Raw genomic sequence first — 22,669 nt, 5'->3', positions numbered from 1 at the left:
AGAGGAGGAGGGAGGATGAAGGAGGACATGAGGCTGCAGAGAGGATGGAGAGGCTCTTCTCTGCTCCAGAGGACAATCCTTACATTATATCTGTTGTTATTTAGTTAATGTATGGGTTCTTTTTATATTATTTGTTCATAATTGTTCATTTTATATAATTCATTAAATAAAATATTGTTTTATTGTTACACAGTGTCTATTCCATTCAGTATTTATAACTTAAGTATAATTTATGACAGTAAACAGCATCAAGTGCTGCTTTTCAGGAACAACAAGGGATTGAATGTTTTATTTTATTTCTAAGGTCTTAACATTTACAACTATTTACAAAATTACAGCATAAATAACTATTTACAGATTATTATTCACTATTAACAAAAACAATTATTAAAAACAATATTAAAACAGTTACAGATGATGGACAGTAACAGGCTGAGCAGGAGTCTCTGCAGTGCTGCTGGGCTGGATGGTGTCAGTGGGACATCATCTGGGTCGGAACTCGGGGTGTTTGGGGGTCCAGTCTCCTCTGTCCACCACATTGTCCATCAACTGGGTTTGCAGTTCTGACTCGATCGACGGCTGCCATGTCATTAACAATGTTTTAAGAAAGAGGCAATTTCATAATATAATTATAATAATAATAAATCATTTCAACAAACAAAACTATCTACCAAACATTTTAAATAGGAATAATGCCTTTAAAATTTAAATAAAACCATAAGTGGTGATCAGCAGTTTATATGTCAGCATTAACGTAATATATTGGTATGTTAATGACCCCAAACTGTTAGCTAGCTAATAATGATAATATTGATAACATTACTGTGGGTTCAATAACAGGTTTACCTCTCCACGGTCCTCTCAGCCGGAGATAAACCAGAGCCGCTTCTGACAGTCAGACTTTACTCTTCTTGTCACTTTCACGGACCTGGGCTGCAGAAATAGTGACGTACGAGTAGAGACAGGAACACCTGGTGACGCAACCAGGAAATGCTGCGAAGGGTAGACTGTCCCATTTAACAAAAGTTGACACGGCCTGCAGGGCGCACCGAAGTACACTCCTTCGGTGAGACCGCAAAGGGCGGGTCCTTGAAGTGTACTGACCCTGAATTGGGACACAGCACGAGAGTCTACAGGCACGTAGCAGCTCTGGGTGGTTAAACACAGCGGGGCCTTGTGCTATGACAATGTTCAAATCTTAGTTTAGCTGATTATATTTTTTTTCCAAGTATTTAGGCATAAAGCAACATTTTAAATTCATACTGAGTGTAAAACCTGCACATTTTTTTCAAAGGCCTGATCTAAAGAAAAAAAAGAAAGAAAAGAAAATGTTGATATCTAATGTTTACTACATTCATTCTGCTATTCTCTGCTACCAGCCAAGAAAAAAAGTTATACATTGTTGTTATGTAGAACCTAAAATCTTATGTTTTTGTCAGTGTTAAGTGTGTCAATCAGTGACAATCCCTGTGTTATCGAAAATGGTATTGAATATTGGTCATACTTGAAGTATTGTACCAAAGTTAGAGTTTCCTGTTCTGTGACTTTACTAATATAATATAATAAGTGTTTGTAAAATAGAGTGTGAGAAAGGATGAAATGAGCCCCTTACTCTCTCGTCCTTTATGGTTGCTTCAAACACCAGTGTGGTAACAGCACAGGTAGAAGCCCATAAAAGCCAATTCAAATTACTTGAAGCACTGAGCTTAACTAAAGTGAGTTTGGCCTTTTAAGAAGTAATGGAAGCCACTGCTGTTTAGGTAGGGGTGAACTGAATTCATAACACAGAAATAAATGAGAATTTTATTTCTAAACAGAACGGGGCACGTTTTATCTCTACTTTCTATCACAATTATTTTCATAAATGTTGATAATGGAAAACTCTAAAAGTCAGTGTCCACCACCATTCTCTGGTCACAATAAAAGTCATAAGTTGATCCATCAAAATCTCATGGCAATCTATCCAATAATCATTTCGCTATAAACATGTTTTAGGTGTACTTGTGCACATGTGAGCTTAAAATGAACGCAAATGGAGCAGCACTGCCATGTAGTATACAGTCAAAAAGTCAAAACCAAGGCTCTTTCATGTCCTCTTACCTTCTCATACTCAGATGCCTTGTGGCTATTGTTGAACAACTGGAGGCTCAAGTGCTTGTTCTCCTGCAGGAAATCTTGAAGCTCAGTCTCCTAAAGAGGGAGAGAGAAAATTGTGTTGAGAAGCCAAGAAGTCACCATGATTAGACAGGCGTGTAGCACCCAAACTCAGTGTGCTGTTAGCAATAACCCATGCATTATTTATCTGAGGAGTCTGCTGAGGAGGTTCTCTAGTATGCTCTCGGAAGAATGACTGAAAGAAGCTGCCATTTTAGCCACCACAGCAGAGTGATAATAGTAATGTTGTCTAAAACATACTTGAAGAAATGTGATAAGAAACAACGAATATTTTCTTTTTCACCATCTTCTGTGAATGGATGTAAAGCAAACACGCATTCTGATACCTACCTAACCACACACACACACACACACACACACCATAATGGCCTCCTTTCCCCACTCTTTCCTGCCAAATGCGTTGAGCTGAGGGTATAAAAAAAAAAATAAATCCCTCCATTGCAGAGGCGGAAACCTTAATTACACTCAATCAAGCTGTGGATGCAATTTGCAGTGTCGACTGGAGAGTTCTCTGAGATGTGCAATTCACCGCAGTTACAGCAGCATGTAGGCCAAGTGTTCGTCTTGTCAGGAGCTAAGAAACCTACTGGCTCATGCATGATACATTTACAGTAAATACAGTGCTTCTTAATGGCTAGTGATGGAGCGCCTGCTCCTGCTCCCTTATGTTTAAAATATAAAGGATATTTCGGACAGGACTAAACATAAAAAACTGACTTGCATGCACGTGTACACATGTGAACAAACTAGAATATGTTAAGCAATTTCCTTCGCTGTAGTAAAGCATTGTAAAATTTGTGTCTACAGTAAATAAAACACATCAAATATCATAGGTAGTGATCATGGAAATTCTCCTTTTTCACAGACTCCGTTTAGCTGCTTCAGTTTCAGTGTCCTGATATTGTGCATGCTGTCTCACCGTCACACTGTGACTGGGACACTTGAACGGAACAGAGTCCTCTTTACATTTATTTAAGAAAATCGGAAATGTTCCTACTCTGCAAGTCAAAATGTCTGCGGGATGAAGACAAAAGAAGAAGAAGAACAACAAGAGGAAAAAGGAAAGGAAGAAGAGGACACGAGGAGGAGAGGGGGAGGGGGTGAAGAACAACAAGAAGGAGAAGAAGTAGGGGAGGAGGAAGAACAGGAAAAGAGTAGGAAGAAAAGGAAGAAAAGAGGAGGGGGAAATAGAAGAAGAATAAGAAGAAGAAGTACTGTATGAAGAGCAGCGTACATGCAGTGATAAGCACTGCCTGCACATCATAGAGGAGAAATTCTGTCAAGGAGAACTGATAAGTAAACAACAGCCTGAAGACAGCACTGTACCAAAGTCACATCTGAGATCTTTTCACTTAATTTCATTTCTGTCACGTCCCCAAATAATATTGGCATTTCAACCTGCATTAATTGTGTCCAGTCAATTGTAATACTTCCCGTACAAGTTCTAGATTGCATAGGCATTCCTATTCATATCCATTGATCCTTCAATTCAGAACTAATGTGGGCTGGCTGAGCCTCCAGGTGTTCAATCTGAAGGACAAACAGCTATCAGAGAATAACAGAGAGTGAGCTCACATTTTACTGTATGCACACTGAACAGAACAAAATACTTTTGAAATACAACCGTGTTGTTGATTTAAGCATTTCAACATGTCTGCCATCCTCATTTTAAATCCTTTTTTGGGGAATTTGGATGTTACAACACACACACGTTGTGCTGCAAACCAAATTGTCTTGAAATCAGAGAATCAGCTGTTTCTTTGTCCTGCATTGTCAGTTTGTTAACGCTTTAAACAGATCAGTGTACGTCATAATCCCTTGGCAAGACACATTTGTATGGTGAGCATGTGAGCCCAGTGGCAGAGAGAATTATGTGCAGAATACACTGTGGCCTGTATTGAGCTGTTTCCAGCATTATTCAGCCAAAGAAAAAAGGGTTTTCTGCTGAGGTATGATTTGTCATTTGAGATTTGCTTTAAATAGGAGCATCAATGTACACATGAAACATACACAGAATAAATATAGTTTGATTGATGACTCATAATGCTGTAGAGACTGGATATTAGGTAACAATAAGTACAGAGGATGGGTATTAAATTGGTACTGGTTCCTGATTGGTCAGTACTGAAATATTCATAAGCTCCTACTGCTGCTATTGGTATTTATGTAATGTTAATTCATCCTAACATACTGTAGCTGGCATTCTCAAATTCCTAAAGGTCCCCTAATGATGATGAAGCAGTTGTCATCAGGCATTGTGTAACTGTGTGTTTACATTCTATGCTCTGCGGTCATGGCTGACAGGGCAAAACGTTCAACAGCGTGGACTCACTTAACTACGTTTAATGAAAATGCAGTTACATGAAATTTATGCAAAACGGTAGTTCTGTGTAAAGGGGCTAACAATAGCAACTTTATGAAACAATTACCACTACAACATTCTCCAGTAAATGTTAGCGATGTCCTCAGTGCAGCCAGAGATAAACCACCGAAGGCATTTTGATTGAAAAGTCTGTAACGCCAGATATGCCGATTCTATGACATTTCCCATCACTTCCCCTCCAAAAGTGCATCACCTGCTTTATTACAACTAAACCCAAAAACATATCAGCCAGGCGTGTTGATGTGGCAACAGCAGCACACAGTTTAGATTCCCAGTTTCAATTTGTTTGTGCAGCTGCAGGACTTACAGTATAGGCACAGAAGATATCCCAATCAGTGTTTCCCACACATTAATGTAGTTGTGGGGGCCCGCCACAGTATCATCATTGGCTGCCACATATTGATTTTTTCATATTTTTGGAGCTGTGCGTCACATTCTCGCACACCTGTCTGTGAATAGCATGGTGTTACATACTCACGATACAGTGGATGGCAGTGTGGTTTTTTAGTCCACCAGTAAAACCAACGAAGAAGAGGAGGAGGACTATTTAACGCAGTTGGCCTGACTTCCTCTGCAAAGACGACGTCTGCCTCATCGTCAAGATCAAACCCTCACAAAGAGCGCCAGGCCTTGAAGCCAGTTTTTGTTGTAGCCAAGCCATGTAATTACATCGTCATGTGATGCACTGGGGACCAGTGTCGGTCAAGTTACTTGGAAATAGTAATTAGTTACTGATTACTTCTCCAAGAAAGTAATCCAGTTACTTTACTGATTACTTATTTTCAAAAGTAATTAGTTACTTTACTAGTTACTTTACTAAGTTACTTTTCAAAAATTTGATGCACAACCTGAATACGCTATAAAGCAATAGACCTTTCGTGGCAGCAGGAAATAAATGGACAACAGTCAGATATGAGATAAACAAACCCAGTGTGAGCCAATATTAAAGTAGCACCAGCTCCCAAAAGGCTTTGCATCACTACCCACCTCTTCTAGTAGGGCTGGGTATTGTTAAGAACCTCACGATTCGATTTTGATTCTTCAGGTCGCAATTCGATTCAATATCGATTCGATTCAATATTGATTTAAATGCTTCGATATCTATTCAGTAATAAGCAGTAATTCATTAGAGTAGGCTACCTGTTGATAATTTTTAAATTCAAAACAGTAATCTTAAATTATAACCTTTCCTCTAGGAAGCTCTAGTTGAAATGTAAACAAAGGCACACGATGTGTTAAGTTATAAAATAGTGCAACCATAGTCAAGCTGAGAAAATACCATTGTTTCTGGGATTGCATGGCACATTTTTGTCTGACATAAACAGACATAACCGCCGTCCCTCCGCCCTCCGGCTAGACGCAAGGGGGGAAAACGTTGACACTGAGCCCCCTCTCTCCCCGGAGGAGAGTGCTACTCGCGGGCGCACGGTGCAGCGGCCAGGATGAGACCTGCTGCTGGGAGTTTACAGTCTCTGAAAGTGCGGTGCGTCAGACATCGGCTACCCGCCTCCACAGCTCCAACGGTGTTTCCGTGGCGCATCACCCTCCGACCCTCAAGCGAGATTGCGGGCGAGGCGCTTCCAGCTGCTGGAGGCGGGGACCGAGAGGCATCCGGCTTAGGACAGCGGGTGGTCGGGGGCCGCTGCTTGCCTGAATCGATTCAAAGGATTTTCTGAATCGTTACTGGTTTTCCATACTGCTCGTTGCCAGTATAGAAAATCCAGATTCAACACAGCTGCTTTCTGGATCAATCTGTTTGGCCAAGGCCCGCCCCCACCGTATTTCTGAGTGGCTAGTAGACCTATCGTTAGTGTGATTGAGTGAAAGTTGGCCTCTGTTAGATCCAGAGAACTGTGGGCAAACCCGGCACCGGAATGCAATCAGCCCTGCATACGTCATTGTCACTCACGAGACAGTCTCACAAAAAATCACGGTTAAGTAACGCAGTAACGCAGCCTGCTTGCGGGAAAGTAACAGTAATCTAATTACTGTTTTTGCAATTGTAATCCCTTACTTTACTCGTTACTTGAAAAAAGTAATCGTTACTTCTAACGCGTTACTGCCCATCAGTGCTGGGGACTTTGTCCATTCTCAATAAACATGTGTCTGTAAAACAGTAATAAATGCCTCACAACCCCTGCAAAAATAATTTGTATTACTGTCAGAATTTGGCCAATTCAGTCCATTAAAATAAGAGTCTAGAAGAGCCGCCTGATTAAGTTTTATCCCCACCCAAGTTAGCTCGCCACTAAACCGTAAGTTAGCTGACTCGGTCGGCAGAAGTCTCGAGTGTGCATGCTCTTTGGCACCCCAGACAGCCACCGCCACAATTAAAGTCTGATTCTGTGGGAAACATCACCAATGATGCACAAGATTACCAAGAATGATGAGGTAATTCAAACATTACAATTTCATGTCAGGGAACCCTGGATTGAGTCGGTGACAGGAAACCTTGTACAGGTGTAGTTGAAGTATTATCTGTGGGGGGAAAGCTTTTCAAACCTTGTTTTGGGGCAAAGTATTCAATTGTTTTAAGCAGTTTATATCAGATTCACCTAGGGCTGGGCAATATATACAAGATATATCGTTATCCTGATATGAGACCACATATCATCTTATAGTTTACATGTGACGTATTTTTCTTAACTCATCAGACTCTTCTACTTGTTCAAATACTTGTCTTAACCCACTTAGTCATTATATCCACATTAGTAATGATTATTTATCAAAAAAAATGATTATGTTAGTATTTTGTGAAAGTACCTATAGTTGTCCCTACAACATTGTTGTTAACATTTATGAAGTGCTTTTTAGAATATTTCGAAATTCGAATTTGAATATTCATAATATTGTGTATCGCAATATGGCCTAAGACTATTGATATATATATATTTTTAAAGTCATATTGCATTAGATTTGCCTGGTGATTCAGTACATGCAGTTCGTATGTCCCGCTGACCATTAAAATGGATGTTATGGCTCTCGCCCCATTCATTTAAATTGTAGCCTGGTCTTGTTGGCCTGAAAAAACTGACCAACTGACCTGCCTAAAAGGATTTTGGTATAGTCTTCCAGTTCCAATGCTGATGGACCAAACTAAAAATGTGACTGTATCAGCCTTGTCAAGTCAGGCTAACACTGCTTACAGTTAGCATTGATTTTAAGCATTTACATCCCTGGATAATCCCATCAGGGCCGGTCTGAGGCATAAGTGAACTAAGCGGCTGAGAAAAAGAACCAAGCAGAGAAAAAAAATGTTGTTTTTTTTTACATATTAAATAAATTAAACAAGTGACATAAATGAATGAATGAATGTATGAATGAATAGGACCCCCCTTCCCCTATTTGCACCCACTTTTGTACAAATAAGGTAGGAGGGTCCTTATGCATCTGTGCCCAGGGGGACAGAAGTTCATAATCCTTCACTGTATTAATACAATTTATAATGTCAACATAATAGTGTAACATTTGTGTCAATAATTGTCAAGCACAGGTTAACCACCAGATAACCACAACTTGTAACTTATTTCTAAGTTTCTACTGTTAAATAGTGTCACATCTTTTGATGTAATTTCTTTATTTTCTGCAACGATTTATGGAGAACAGAATCAACAAGACCACTGAAGAGTATCGATACGATAAGCAGCTAGCTATATGGATGAAATTCCAACAATAATCCAAAAAAATTTATAGCGCATTAAATCCTCAATGACATTTAACATTAGGGGCTCTATCTTGCACTAAGCGCAATTGACTTTGTGCACTGGCGCTTGTATAATTCCTATTTTGCATTCAACGCACATTGGAATTTTCCCTCCACAGACGCACGTCCTTAAATTAGGGAATGAATTTGTGCTCCCGGGGCGGTTCAGCGAAAAGAGGAGGCGTGTTCCGACGCAAACGTTCACTGGTGCTATTTTGCAGTTTCAGAAAACAATTCTGCAACAGACCAGGAAAAACCTAGTCTAAAGTCAGTGGTGCTTATTCAGATGCTATTTTAAGGGCGCATGCTTGGCCATAATGTAGCATGTGCTCAACGTGCATACACTTTGCTTCTCTCATCTACAAGGAAGCAGTTCCCATTTTTGCAAACCATACAAAAAAAAGTTGAAAAGATTTAAACAGAAGAACTAATTCTTTTTCCCTCTGATATGCGACGCGCCCGCCGTAGCCGTTAGGGTCCGGAAGTGGCAATGCGCAATGTGCTCCTAGTGGAGCGGGTGGACGGAGATGGAGTGGGAGGAGGAGGAAGGGGCACAACAGGAGCAGGTGGTGCGTTTGGAGACTTGAGGCGATGCGCCTGAGAGGCCGCAGCAACATCGCCACCCGGTCAAGACGGGCATTAATACCTTGCCGCATCCCGGACAGTGCGGTCCCACCTGACAATGCTGCCACGGCGTGTAGTGGGTCTGGATCCTCTGCACCTTGGTGTTTGCGCTGCTCCCTGATCAGCTGGCCTGTGCGCTCTGCTCGGCCCGTGCGCACTGCTCCCGAGGCCCGTTGCGATGTCCTGGGGATGCCAGCCGTAGAAACAACTGTGGCAATTTCCTCCCACGCCCGTTTAACCAAAGCTAATTTGGATGGGTTTCTCTCATCCCCATACAATGCCACTTCTCTGTCTTTTACGGCCCTGACAAGAACGTCGGTTTCCTCGGCTGTGAACCGCTCCTGGTGTGCGCCTGGCAAATTCGCCATTATAATAGCAATCCGCCATGGAACAAGCGCGCCTGCTTTTTAAGTAAGAGTAAGATCGCTGTCAAAAAGACGTGTCCATGATTCTAACATTCGTATTCGTAATGTTAAACTTTTGTGTGCAAATAAAATTGTTGTACACAAAATTCTACTGTCATATACACAAGTCTGAGAAATTGTTTGGGTTAGGATTGTTTTTATGTGAGTATGAATCTAAAAGCTGTGAGTGCAAAGTCTTGTGAGCACGACTCTAATTTCTACGACTACTAAGTCTTCACTGTGAACACGAATTCAAGTTTTTGGGTACGAGTAGAAAAGTGTTGAAATGACGTCACGTAGGTCACAGGCAGGTCACAGGGGAAAATAATCGAACCTCGATCACTCCAAACGGCGCACTGTACCTGTCCTCTGTGACGGGGGCGGGTCGAGAGGCGAGCTGCCGGAATCTGACCGGACCGAGACCCCAAGACCAAGAGAGAGATTTACTGAAACTGTAGCGGAACCACAAGGTCCAAAAGACTGAAACCATCAGGCGCCCAGTGAAGGAAAAGAAGTAAAGAAGAGGAAGACGTGAAGAAGATAGAGGTACAGTAACGTCAATGTGATGAAGAGAAAGGAAATTAATAGTTTAACGATCGTAGTTACCGTTGTTGGAGCAGAGTGTTAGCTTGCTAGTTTACTTCGGACGATAGCAGCATTGTTTAATAATCAATAAATAGTTTGAGTTGACGTGTGAGCCTACTCCACCTTAAATTCATCAGGGACGTTTGGAAAGTTAACGTGAGGTCTGTTCAGGTGTTATTTTACAGGTGTCTTTCCTGCTTGTATGTCAGTTAAAATGCTAGTAGTTTTCCATCCCCTTTGTAACAGGGTCGTTGTAAGCCTTTGGTTTATTGTGTCACAGTATATGTTTGTTAAAGTTTACAGCAGTGTTAAAGTGTATTACTGTTAATACTCCACATCTTAGCTTTCCCATATCATTCATAGGTGAATGAATATATACAGTATATATATATATATATATATATCAGAGGAGGCTCCTCCATAGAGGCAGAGGAGGTTGGTCCTCCTCTATTTTTTGAGAGGCAAGAGGAAGACCAATTTTTTTTTTTTAAGAAAGAGTAACTGCTTGAAATAAATCATTACCAAATCTCAGTATCATTTATAAAATATTATATATATATTATATCATTAAAAAAAGTTTCTTCTTTGGAAGAAAATCCACTTAAAACGGTTGAACAGCGACAGCTGCAGACGGAGGAGACAGAGCAGTCTGTGAGAGGAGCAGGGAGCAGGAAGGTGGGGGCTAGAGGAGGACGGAGGGCTTCTGTCCTCCGTAGGAGGGATCTCCTTCCATTGACTCAATACATTTAAGATTTTTTCATGCTGATCTATGATTGGCTAAGACACGTAATTTGACGCGCTAAGGGAGGACGTCCTCCCTTACCAATCAGCAACCAGAATACAAGATTGACAGCAGGTTGGTCCAATAACAGTTCCCAAATTTCATTCTCACATTTATACAACCGTAAACAAAAAATACTACTATGTATTTTATAGCTTTCACTGCCAGCCATGCTCGGACAAGAAATATGGATATTCAGCGATATTGGAATCGGTTTCAAGGAAATATAAGCACATTTCTGAAAGAAAAAAAACTGTTAGGAGAAATCAGAGAGAAGTTTTGTTTCTTTCGTTCGTCCTGCTGGAGGACATAAAGTTAGCGGCACGACCGGGACAGCAACACAGTTACAGCGCACACAATACAGAGCAGCAACAAAGCCACTGTCGTGAAGGTCATGTGTTGAGTGCTAAGATAGCACAGGTGGTAGCGCAGTTGCCTGCTATTCAGGTGACTGGGGTTTGAATCCCAAAAGAGATAGAAGTTTATTTATTTATTTATTTTTTGTCTTGTATTTTAGCTTTTTAATGAAATGTTTTTTTTAAAAGAAGTCTTGTAAGTCATTGTTTTATTGCTTAATTTTCATTTAATATAAGACAGTAGGGTTAATTAGTTGACTTGTATAAAATAACATGACACCGTGGACTGGTTTTCCTCCTGTCCTCCCCAATTTTTTCAGTCACCAGCCGCCACTGATATATATACATATATATATATATACACACACACTGCACTTGTACTCTGATTAGACTTAATTGTATTGCAATGACAATAAACTGAATGAATCTCATCACATGTTCGTTATTAGTCTTATGTATAGCACACATCAAGCATCTGTTTTTATTCTTTTATTAAAATGTAACATGCAGTGGTCACATATACTTCTCTTCTCTCTTCAGATGCAGTTTTAAAATATTTCACCAGCCCAGTGACACAACATCAGGTGCTCCTATCCCTCTACCTCAGCACAGCAGAGTGACACAGCATCAGGACTAAAGGCTGGACCAATAGACCTGCTGACTGGACATCTCTTCTGACTAGTTCACAGAGGACCAGTTCAAATAAAAAAGCAGTTACGCATTTTCCAAAAACAAAGATGGGAGAGTGTCAACATGACTTTTGTAACAGAGTCTTAGTCAATGCTGAAAAAAATCAAAAGAAGCTGGCTGATTTACTCAAACAGAAATATAGCTTGCACTGCTTCTGCTGCTAAATGTTTCCTCCAAAAGAATACAGACTTAATAAGGAAGGACTAAAGGACTGGAAAAATGCAAGCCACTTGATGAAGGTTCATGAGGATAGCCAGGGGCACAATACCCACATGGCAACATGGAGGAGTTGGAGGTCGTTTTGCAAAGCGGCTGACAATAGATAAGAGAGAGATAATATGTTTGTGCAATGCCTTATTTATATTGTATTTTTATCATTTGTTTCTTTCTTCGGTTTTTATTTGGTGTGATATTTTTGACTTAAAATAAATAAAATCTTGAATACATACATGCAGTTTCTGTGTGAGTGTATGAACATTGATTATGAAATTGACGGCTAAGATCTTGCCTAGGGCACCAAATTACTCAGGGCCGGCACTGTGGGTGGAGCTGCCAGCTCAGGTGAAGCATCTCAGGTAAAGTCAATAACGTATATATCCAATATTTATTTCATAAAATTGTACAATTTCAAATAATATACAGTTCATGGACTTACAGACTTACTGCTTTAGCTTGCAAGCTAAATTGACATAAATCTGTCCATCATATAGTTCCGGTTTCTGTTCCTCTCGGTCATGTGCATTTGTCTACAAGGAAGCCAGCGGGAAATCAATCAGTGGATCGATGGATTATCATACACACATTATGACGTGTATATTGTGTAGTCGTATCTGTCATAAACAAGAGATTATGGGTTACGGGGCGCGTTTGTGTCGCGGTGCTGCAGAGACGAGAGCTGGGACACCGGGTCGGAGGCTCCATTCTCCATGTAACAAGTTACAAGCCGTTAATTTAACCAGCACTATTACTCTGAAGCTGTTTAACACAAAAATTAACCATAAGGCAAATGTCCCGCATTGTTCATTTTTAGCCTCTTTCCATCTGTGCTCCTCTGATTAGAGCGGCGTCTATAGCAACTGTCTGTTTTACAGAAATTGACACAATTTATCGATAAAGTCGTATTTTGATCAACATTGTGTCTCAAATTAATCATTTCATATGTTGCAGGTCAGTGCTAATTAACTAGCACAAGCCAACTTCTAATGCTAGTAATAGTAGCACTAATTTCGCGTCACTGACATGTCGTTAGCTTGAAAGCTAAAGCAGTAAGTCTGTAAGTCCATGAACTGCATATTATTTAAAACAGTACAATTTTATGAGTAAATACTGGACATACACGTGATTGACTTTACCTGTGATGCTTCACCTAAGCTGGCATCTCCCGGTCCACTTCTGTTAGCCAAGGCTTTGGCGCTTGCACATTTGGAGTAATCGGAGTTCGATTATTTTCCCCTGTGACCTGCCTGTGACCTACGTGAAGTCATTTCAACACTTTTCTACTCGTACCCAAAAACTTGAATTCGTGTTCACATTCGTGTTCACAGTGAAGACACTCTGCTCCAACAACGGTAACTACGATCGTTAAACTATTAATTTCCTTTCTCTTCATCACATTGACATTACTGTACCTCTATCTTCTTCACGTCTTCCTCTTCTTTACTTCTTTTCCTTCACTGGGCGCTGGATGGTTTCAGTCTTTTGGACCTTGTGGTTCCGCTACAGTTTCAGTAAATCTCTCTCTTGGTCTTGGGGTCTCGGTCCGGTCAGATTCCGGCAGCTCGCCTCTCGACCCGCCCCCGTCACAGAGGACAGGTACAGTGCGCCGTTTGGAGTGATCGAGGTTCGATTATTTTCCCCTGTGACCTGCCTGTGACCTACGTGACGTCATTTCAACACTTTTCTACTCGTACCCAAAAACTTGAATTCGTGTTCACAGTGAAGACTTAATAGTCGTAGAAATTAGAGTCGTGCTCACAAGACTTTGCACTCACAGCTTTTAGATTCATACTCACATAAAAACAATCCTAACCCAAACAATTTCTCAGACTTGTGTATATGACAGTAGAATTTTGTGTACAACAATTTTATTTGCACACAAAAGTTTAACATTACGAATACGAATGTTAGAATCATGGACACGTCTTTTTGACAGCGATCTTACTCCATATTAAAGGGAATGTGAGATGACGCACTGATTGGTTTATTGCACGTTACGCCCAAACCACACCTATGAGTAATGTAGCTACTTCAGACCAACCCATTTTAGATTTGCTTCGGGCGCAAGAGTCATTAATCCCGCCGGCATAATAGCAACAGCGCCTGAGATCCACCCACAAAGCTACTTGTGTTTTGCGTCTGATACTTGCGTTTTAGATCGTTAAGATAGAGCCTTAGGTGAGTAGGTTAGTTCATTGACAAATTTTGTAGATTTATTTTGTATACTAAATCAATTTCAAATATTACAAAAATACAATCTAGTGACCAAACAGACAAAATGAAACTCTAAATTAACTAGAAATTATTGAGTAGAGATAAACAATTAAATAACAAATATAAGTTTTTGTTCTTAACAAGCCAGGATAGTTCATGAATTATCGACAGTGAAACAATATTATTAAGCCAGTGGTGGGGTACCCTGGGTGGGTTACTGCTTTGTTTGAGTGCAGTGCAGAGGCAGTTCTGTGTGTTGTCCAGACATGGTCTGACTCAGCCTGCTGTGCCACAGCTATGTTTAATTTTGACTGGGTGGACGGGTGAATCGACTCTGCCATTGAACACACAAGCAAAGCAAATATTTCACTCACTTACTCTATGCTCTGAGGACTGTGTAGGCAGCATCTTTTGCTCTTGTTTACTATAGACAACAGCCACCATTACTATTTTGCTAATCATCAGTTAAACCATTTTAGATGCTTACTGTACTTCTTCACCAAGGCCATCTGCATTAAGGTCTAAATGTATACAGCCATTACAAAAGCAGGGTGGCTTTGAACATTCCTGATAACTGGCTGCTTGTAACATTGATAACACGAACATAGAAACATCATAAAGTGATTGCAGTAAGAAAATAACTTACTGTCTGACCTTTATTTCATACACCTTCTATCTATCACAGATTCTGTATCAGCTAATATTTTGACCAATATTTGCAAATGTTGTTTTTTTTTTTTTTGAGATTATAATGCAGAAAAGATGCTTGGCATAATTTATAACTATTACAGACCCAGTGAAGTTTACTGTTTCAGTGAAATGTTAGCTGCATTTGAGGGATTATTGCAAAAATGAGTGAAGCCTATATCAATCGATATATCGATTTAGACCTTTTTCACGTTCTACTATCGGTACTTGCATTGGCCCCGACAGTTGCGTATCAACTGTTCTCTAATTTTAATTCATCTTTAAATATGTACATTACTTACAGCTTAAAAAAAAAAAAACTTTTTGTCATGCCTCATTAGGCCCGCCTGCAATCTGCGGGCTTGGTAAATGGACATTTCAATAGTGTTTCTTCAGTCTACAGACCGCTCAAAGTGCTTTACAAAACTTTTCACAATCACCCATTCATACATGGATGGCACAGGCTGCTGTGCAAGGTGCCAACCTGCTCACCAGAAGCCATTTTGGGATTCAGTATCTGTACTTCAAATCGAACCAGCGACCCTCCAATCACTGGATGAGCCACAGCTGCCCCTTTTTTGTGCAATGACAGAAAAAGTTTAACCTAAATCTAATTTAAAATCTATCAAGAAGTCGCGGTAGATGGATGTGCCCCGAGTTCCTAAGTAGGAACTCCAACTTTGAGTGGTGTTTCTATTGTACTTTCTTTTTAGTAGGAAGTAGGAAAGCTGTCACAGAGTTGCCAGCATGGCTGCAGACTCTTAGTCCTGTCCTGTTTTACAGATACTATTTATGCCATTCATCCAAGCTGCCAATTCAACTTCGACAAAAGCTGTTTGTCCTTACAAATAGCAGATAATGAAAGCTAAGCTGACCACAAGACAGACATTTCACACCTGCTATTGGGCTAAATTTGAGCACAAGCTCTTAAAATCATTGAACCTGTTGCCTGCTCTCTGCCTTAGTATTCATTTTCAATTAACACTGATACATATTTGGGTGACACTGGCACAGCAGATGCTTGTCGCCATGGTAACAGGTTTTAAATGTTCGCGGAGGCATGCTCCTTTGATGGACTGCAGTTATACATCCGATACCCAGGAAGGTGGAGGTGACAGATGGTGATGCAAGTGTTTGCAGTTACTCACACATTCAGTGTTTATATACGTGACAGATGAACTGACTAAAGGAGACATGGTTTTGATACCAGCTGGGATTTCAAAGATTTGTTAAGAAAAATAAACGCATTTTCCAGTGTATGCCGTCTGTGTTGTAAATAGACTTTTAAAAATCAAGCTGCACTGAGTCACTAAGAGCTGCACCTAATTCTTTAAGTGCAGTCTTTACTATGACCTGAGAAGAAGAACAACAGAGGAGAGACAGAGAGGTAAGCCAGTAGAGACAAAATAGGGAGTGACATTACTGTCAACTCGCCATCCCCTCACAGTAGTGTTTATTGGTCTTGTCCTTGTTTGCGTCTCTGTTCTTGGAGCTCAGCGCAGGAGGAGATAAGAAGTGTACCGCAGACTGTGGGGACCAGCCTAATATTTCTGCACGCCATTTGGGGACAGTTTGTCCTTTGGGTAGCTTCCCCAGGAGTCAGCAGGCTGACAATGGGTGAGGAGGGGAGTGCTGCTGTGGGCAGGGAACGTGAGAGGAGGGCAGCAAATAAAACAACCCTAATGGAGTGTTTATTTGGGGCAGAGAGCCACACACAAAGCCAGCTCATCTAAAAAACGAGGGCTTGGGGGCAAGGGGGAATGAATTCAAATAGTCTGGGACCAAACAGTGCCATTCAAATTACTGCTGAATCGCTCCAGCTCCTGCCTTTCATAGGAAAAATCTCACTCTAGGCCATCTGCACTACTTCTGTGCCTACGTCTGCTTGCACAGGTTACAAAGGTGTATAATTTTAATGAAGCACTTCAACTTCAACATCAGTCATACAGCTCTCCCAAACCACAGACCGAAGGCTTACACATGTATATACTTATACATTCTCCAAAAATCTGAGGGAATTCCACTAGAGTCAAACTCGACATGTTTCTGTAGAGCCTATTGGGACTTCTCTTTGAGAACAACTACTGAAACATCACAGCAGTAAGAGTCAATCTCTTTTATAGTAAATCACAACAGCAGCTCCGTTCTGTGTAACATAATATAAAGTGATTAGTCATTCTGTTTAGTGGAGTTCCCAATACTGTACTGGAAAAAACAGTCCGACCAGAACCACTCACTGAAGCTTATTCATGCTGTGAACTCTGATGTTCTCCTGCTGTGAGAGACTGCTGCTCTTATCAAAGTTACCGAATGTTTCCCTAACAAAACAAAATAAATACTACACAGGGGGGCCACTAATTGCCCCTGCTGATCAATGGTTACTTCATCTTCCACTCTGACAATAACAGCTGACTACACACAGCATTATGTGATATGTCAATATTCCATAATTTCAGGGAAACTCCTGACACACATGCCAACGCAGCCACAGTGGAAAAGTTGTTTAACCAACCAAACCAATAGTCAACACTGTCACTGATGGCCATGGGGCAGTAGCAAATGTTAATCACTCACATCACTCACTCAAAAGATAATGCATATACAGAAATAGATACATTTTAACCAAGTGGCAACCTCCAGGGCTGACAAAAATAAAGCCCACACAGAATTGCCAAAAGCTGCAGTTTTTCAAATGACCACATGAGGCTTGGCTCCAAAAGAGGGTCAATTCCCATCAGAGCCCATTTAAAAATACCCAACTTTATAGCAAACATAAACAAGTTTACAGCCTGGTACAACAATAGGTTTTCTCTGCTCATGAGAACTATATGTGGGGTCAAATTTTCTATAACTCACTCCTTTAAATTATATTAAGCTTAAAGTTATCGATAATTAAGGATGTGGGCACTCTGAGTTACACACTGCAGTTAGCGATCAGCACCCAGGCTTCAATTGGCCACCCCAGCTTCACCCGAACTCCACCTTGTTGCTGGGAGTTGGAGGAGTCAGGCACCGTCAATGTGGTGACAGTCAGTACCACCACACCAAGCTTCACAATGCTCAATCAGAAAGCTGTGGGTGATGTCACAAGGACTACATTCATGTTTTTTACAGTCTGTGATTTCTACTTATAACAACTATTCAAACAACAGCCATGCATCGCTTGCATCAGCTTCCAGACTTATTTTTGTATCATTTTGGTCACAGATGCAGCGGTAATGTTTCTGGTGTCTTTGTGTGTGTTAAGTCTACTTGTTCAAGCACTGAATTTCTTAAAACCAGTCAATCACCTTCGAATGCCTGAACATATTTATCTTTTTAATATGTTCTGCAACATCATAATGGAGAATGTATTTAAGTGGTATTTGTTATTATTTCAATTAATACAAGTAATAGTGCTATTATTTTGAAGTCTCAGCTGAAAGTCACCTAGAAGTCTCACTGGGTGACTCTTATGTAGGGAAGACTCATAAGCAACACCAGCAAGCAAGCAGAAAGCATGGACATCTGGACTTTGTAAAAGTATATGCTCGCCATATTGAACTTCAATTGTATATGAAAGGCGATGAGGAAACCTTAGAACCTGAAGACCATTCCCTTTTGAAAGCAAACAGCCAATGATGTATTGTGTTTTGTTTTTCTGTATTTTACTTTGGTAAAACGTTATTTCATATGCTGTGAATCCTATTGTTTGTGTTCAGCTGACATGGTTTGTATACTGTGTATTTAGCCACTTCTTTCTGCATGTGGTTCAAGGAAATTATGTGGGACCACTGCCACTAGTGCAGGCCTCTGCAGTTAAAATGAGCACAATGCTACCCCGTTTCGCTTCACATGCACAACATACAAACAATACTGGGAACCCGCTCATCAAACACTAATAGTATAGAACACACCTTTAAGTAGTTGGTGACTTCTGATGTAAACATCACAACATTACAACATTCCCACCATTAAAAGAGCTTGAACCAACAATTGATAATAACCCAACGCTAAAATGTCAAGACAATATATTTAACAAAGCAGTGTGTTGTATCCTCCTCTCCAGGTTCTCTCCACCATATCTTTTTTTCCCCTTCCTTTTTCCCAAGTCAAGGCCACTCCAGCAGGCAGAATGACATTTCTTTGGCACTGTGAGAAAATGTCCTTCAAAAAAGGTACTAAACACCACATGACATTCCAAGACTTGTGCAATATGTCCCTGACCTTTTACAGTGGTGACCATTACTTGATAATGGTCCTGTGTGCTGCTGTATACTTAAATAACAGCAGTGTTGTAAAGAGCACTGTGAACTAATGTGTGCAAAAGAAACCAATGTGGCCTCCGTCTAAGGATAACACTTGTTATGTACACATCATCGCTGTACACTGTGTTTCTTATGTGTTCATCACACACAGTAAATGATTACAGCTACAAAGTCTATCTCTCATTTGCAAATGTATTCCCCGTGCTAACAAAACCTGACTCACAGATACTGCAACTTGGAGTTAACTGCTCCCATTTTTCAATTTCAGTCATCACCGCCTGAGAAGCAAGCTATCATTACATTAGACCGCCACTCATTTTCTCAAGGGACATTTGTGTGTGATGATAGCAGGCGAGGCTCTCAGGTACAAATCAATTTTAGCCTTGGTCTTTTTGCTCAGAGGCCAAAGTGTATTTTTGGACCACTTACCAAAGTCTGACATGTTTGATTCTTTTTCTTCACCTCTTCTTCAAGTGCTTCACACTCCTTCCTTCTGGTGCTGATCTCTGTCTCCTGGGGAGAGGGGGAAAAAAGCAGAGGACAGCTGCTATGGTTTGTCAGGAACACGAGCTTCCTCAGATAACTCAGCGAAACTAAGCAGGGAGCGAGGGAGCTAGAGCATTTCATTATTCAGTAGCATTTAGGTGTGTGACTGTGAATTTGAGTGTACAACAGAGACTCTTGGAGATTATTTAACAGATATTACAACATGTTTTCATGTGTAAAAAGCAGAAAGGAGGTTGCAGTGATTCTCAGGTTCAAATGTCGAGGATGTAGGCAGTGGTCCTCTTGGAAGGTTCAAACAAAAATCTGTCAAAAAGACATAACTCAGTTCGTCCAGTCAGAGTTAATAATAATAATGATAATTCAGTTAATTTATATAGCGCTTTTCAAGGACCCAAAGTCGCTTACAGAGATAGCTACAAAGATAGCAAACAAAGATAATACACAAATAGCAAACAAAGATAACAAAAGACAAAGCACGATAGGGAAACAAAAGCAATGGTGGGGCGTGGAGTAGATAACGCTGGTACAGACAAACAGACAGAAACAGGTACAACAATAGTCAAGAGGTGGGGGGTGGATTGAAGAGTGGTGGGGGGCTGATGAGTGAGGAGAGTGGAAGGAGAGTGTAGAGGGGCGGGTCATGGGGAGAGGGCAGGAATGAATGTAGTTATGGGTAGGGGAGATCGTAGGCTTGTGAGAAGAGGTAGGTTTTTTAGGCGGGATTTAAATGTGGTAAGTGAGGGAGAGTCACGGATGGGTTGGGGGAGAGAGTTCCAAAGTCGGGGTGCAGTTCTGGAGAAGGCTCTGTGTCCAAAGGTTTTGAGTTTGGATGGTGATATAGTCTCAGTGAGAGAGGAGGAGGATCGGAGGGCTTGGGAGGGGCGGTGGGGGATAAGGAGGTCAGACTGGTAGGGTGGGGCCAGGTGGTGGAGAGCTTTGAAGGTCAGGAGGAGTATTTTGAAGTCAATGCATTGTTTGATAGGGAGCCAGTGGAGGGTGTAGAGAACGGGGGTGATGTGTTCACGGAACCGGTTGTGAGTGAGGAGGCGAGCAGCAGAGTTTTGGACCGTTTGAAATCTATGGAGGGAATGAGAGGTGATGCCAGTGAGGAGGGAGTTGCAGTAGTCGAGACATGAGGAGATGAAGGCTTGGATGAGGGATTCAGCAGCTCTGTGAAGTTGTACTGTGGCAGAGAGATGATTTTAAACTAACAACTTATTATTGTTATAAATTAACCAACAGCTTAAAAGTGTGTCTTGTCCTCTCTCTTATAAATCCATCCTTCATATATTGTTTTTGTCTAACTTGCTGTACCAGTAAAAGTTACATTAATGACAGATCTGTTATATGGAAGGGTCTCTGTAAGGTTTCGCAAGGTAGGTAGCTTAGCAGAGCTTAACTGAAACTCCCAATTGGAGCACTATTGAACCAATCACAGTGGGGTTTTTTTAACAATAACTTCACACACAAGCTTACACACACACAATTGAATTTTCTTTTTTCATTGTGTTATTTAAAAATGTATACATTTCTTATCTCTAAACTGAATGTTCAGTGCTGTCATATCTCATTAATAGCCCCACTTTCACTGACGTTAGCTTGGATACCTAATTTACCTGTTGGGCCACAGTTCTACGTTGTCTCCTATGCAAATAAGTATTGATAACTAGACTGAATTGGTCAAACGATAAGGTTTTAATTTGTTTGAACTTTCGTTGAACTTCGGTTTCGTTCTGTCACTTTGTATGTTGAAAGGATTTAACCAGTGACTAGCTAACACTCAATTTTCCCTCCTGAAAGCCTGTTATGTTTCCATCAAGCCGCCTTTGGGCTGAGCTGGCACTTGAATGTAGTGTGGACAGAATTGCATTCACTGAATAACAATGGACAGAAGTTCAGCTTTCTTTATAATGTACAATTTACAGCTTATATATGACTAAAGTGTGCCACATTTTCCATGGAGAGAGACTTGTTTAGTCTATCAGTCTTCAACTCATTACCGCTGGCTTTTCAGTACAAATGGGATATTCCCATTAAAGCTGCCTGTGTGTTCTACTCTACTCTGGAGATTAACCAACTTTTAATCAGGAGGTTGACACTTTCTGATGTGGAGGGTTTATCTGTTTAAACAAAGAACTCACACCTTCTTTATGGGCATTAATGTAATGCATCGCTATTGCACTGCTCTTACAGTATAAAATACATCAAAGTGTTACATCACCATCTGATCCTCTGTTTATCACACTGAGCTCTCCATCAGTGTATGAGGAATATCCTTGCTGTGGATGGGAGTGAAGTGCAGCTGGATGTTCCAAGATTAGCGTATAGAATTAAACAGGATTTTATCTGTGTCAGTGTGTGCTACTAGTGCGCACACACACACACACGCGCACACACACACGCACACACACACTGGAAGCATGGCACCACGTGTCCCTGAGCAGGACTAAAATAAGCACCAGTAGAAAAACCAGAAGCTCAACAGCACACAATACATTTAGCATGTGAGAATGCATGAATGTGCACTTCATCAGAGAAAAGGTCACAACTCGGTTTGACTTTGAATATATATCAGGATCCATTCAAATGGAAGACAGTTTTTGTTCTGCTACATCAGCAGGTGCTCCTCTGTGCGGACAGTATCTAATAAGACAGTGAGCAGGAGGAGGATCTAGCTTCGCCCGATTCTAGTTCTGTGACCTTGAGGCTTTTCACCCCAAGCAGCTGACAGTTGGTGTTATTAAAACTTTGACCTTTATCTGTCGTAGCTGGTCGACCACAAGTGACCCTGCTCAACTGTTTGTCTGAGTTAGCATGTGCTCGTAATCTTTTCAAGAATTAAAGCCCTCACATAGACAGAAAGATGTTGAAAATATGACCTCTGAAGTGAGGATATCATGATTAAAGAAAGACTAATAGCACAGGGTGTGACTTTGGCACTCTATAAACACAGCTGAAGTGTGATATACTGCCAGTTGGGCTCATCATCCATTTTGAAAAGGAAACTGTATGGTGGTCAGCTGGTCACAATGAACAGCACCATGGTTCATGTGAGCACTGCCCTGTTTTACAGTGTGATCTGAGTTCTAAAAAGCCT

The 22,669-nt window shown here is 40.9% G+C and overlaps 1 protein-coding gene across 4 annotated transcripts in view; it reads right to left on the bottom strand.

Moving 5' to 3' along the window:
* The window catches only part of rimbp2b (RIMS binding protein 2b), a 142,833-nt gene that overhangs the window by 50,396 nt on the left and 69,768 nt on the right, over nucleotides 1-22,669 (bottom strand). For all 4 annotated transcript variants that reach the window (XM_030417502.1, XM_030417490.1, XM_030417492.1 and 1 more), the window contains exons 2-3: nucleotides 19,495-19,578; nucleotides 2,101-2,190 (exon numbers count right to left, since the gene is read on the bottom strand). The gene's annotated coding sequence lies outside the window, so the exon portion shown is untranslated. The remainder of the gene's footprint in view (nucleotides 1-2,100; nucleotides 2,191-19,494; nucleotides 19,579-22,669) is intronic.

This window comes from Sparus aurata, chromosome 5, assembly GCF_900880675.1.
Source record: "Sparus aurata chromosome 5, fSpaAur1.1, whole genome shotgun sequence".
NCBI lineage: Eukaryota > Metazoa > Chordata > Actinopteri > Spariformes > Sparidae > Sparus > Sparus aurata.
The sequence above is the reverse complement of the archived record's forward strand: the minus strand, read 5'-3'. Positions and strand labels throughout refer to the sequence as shown.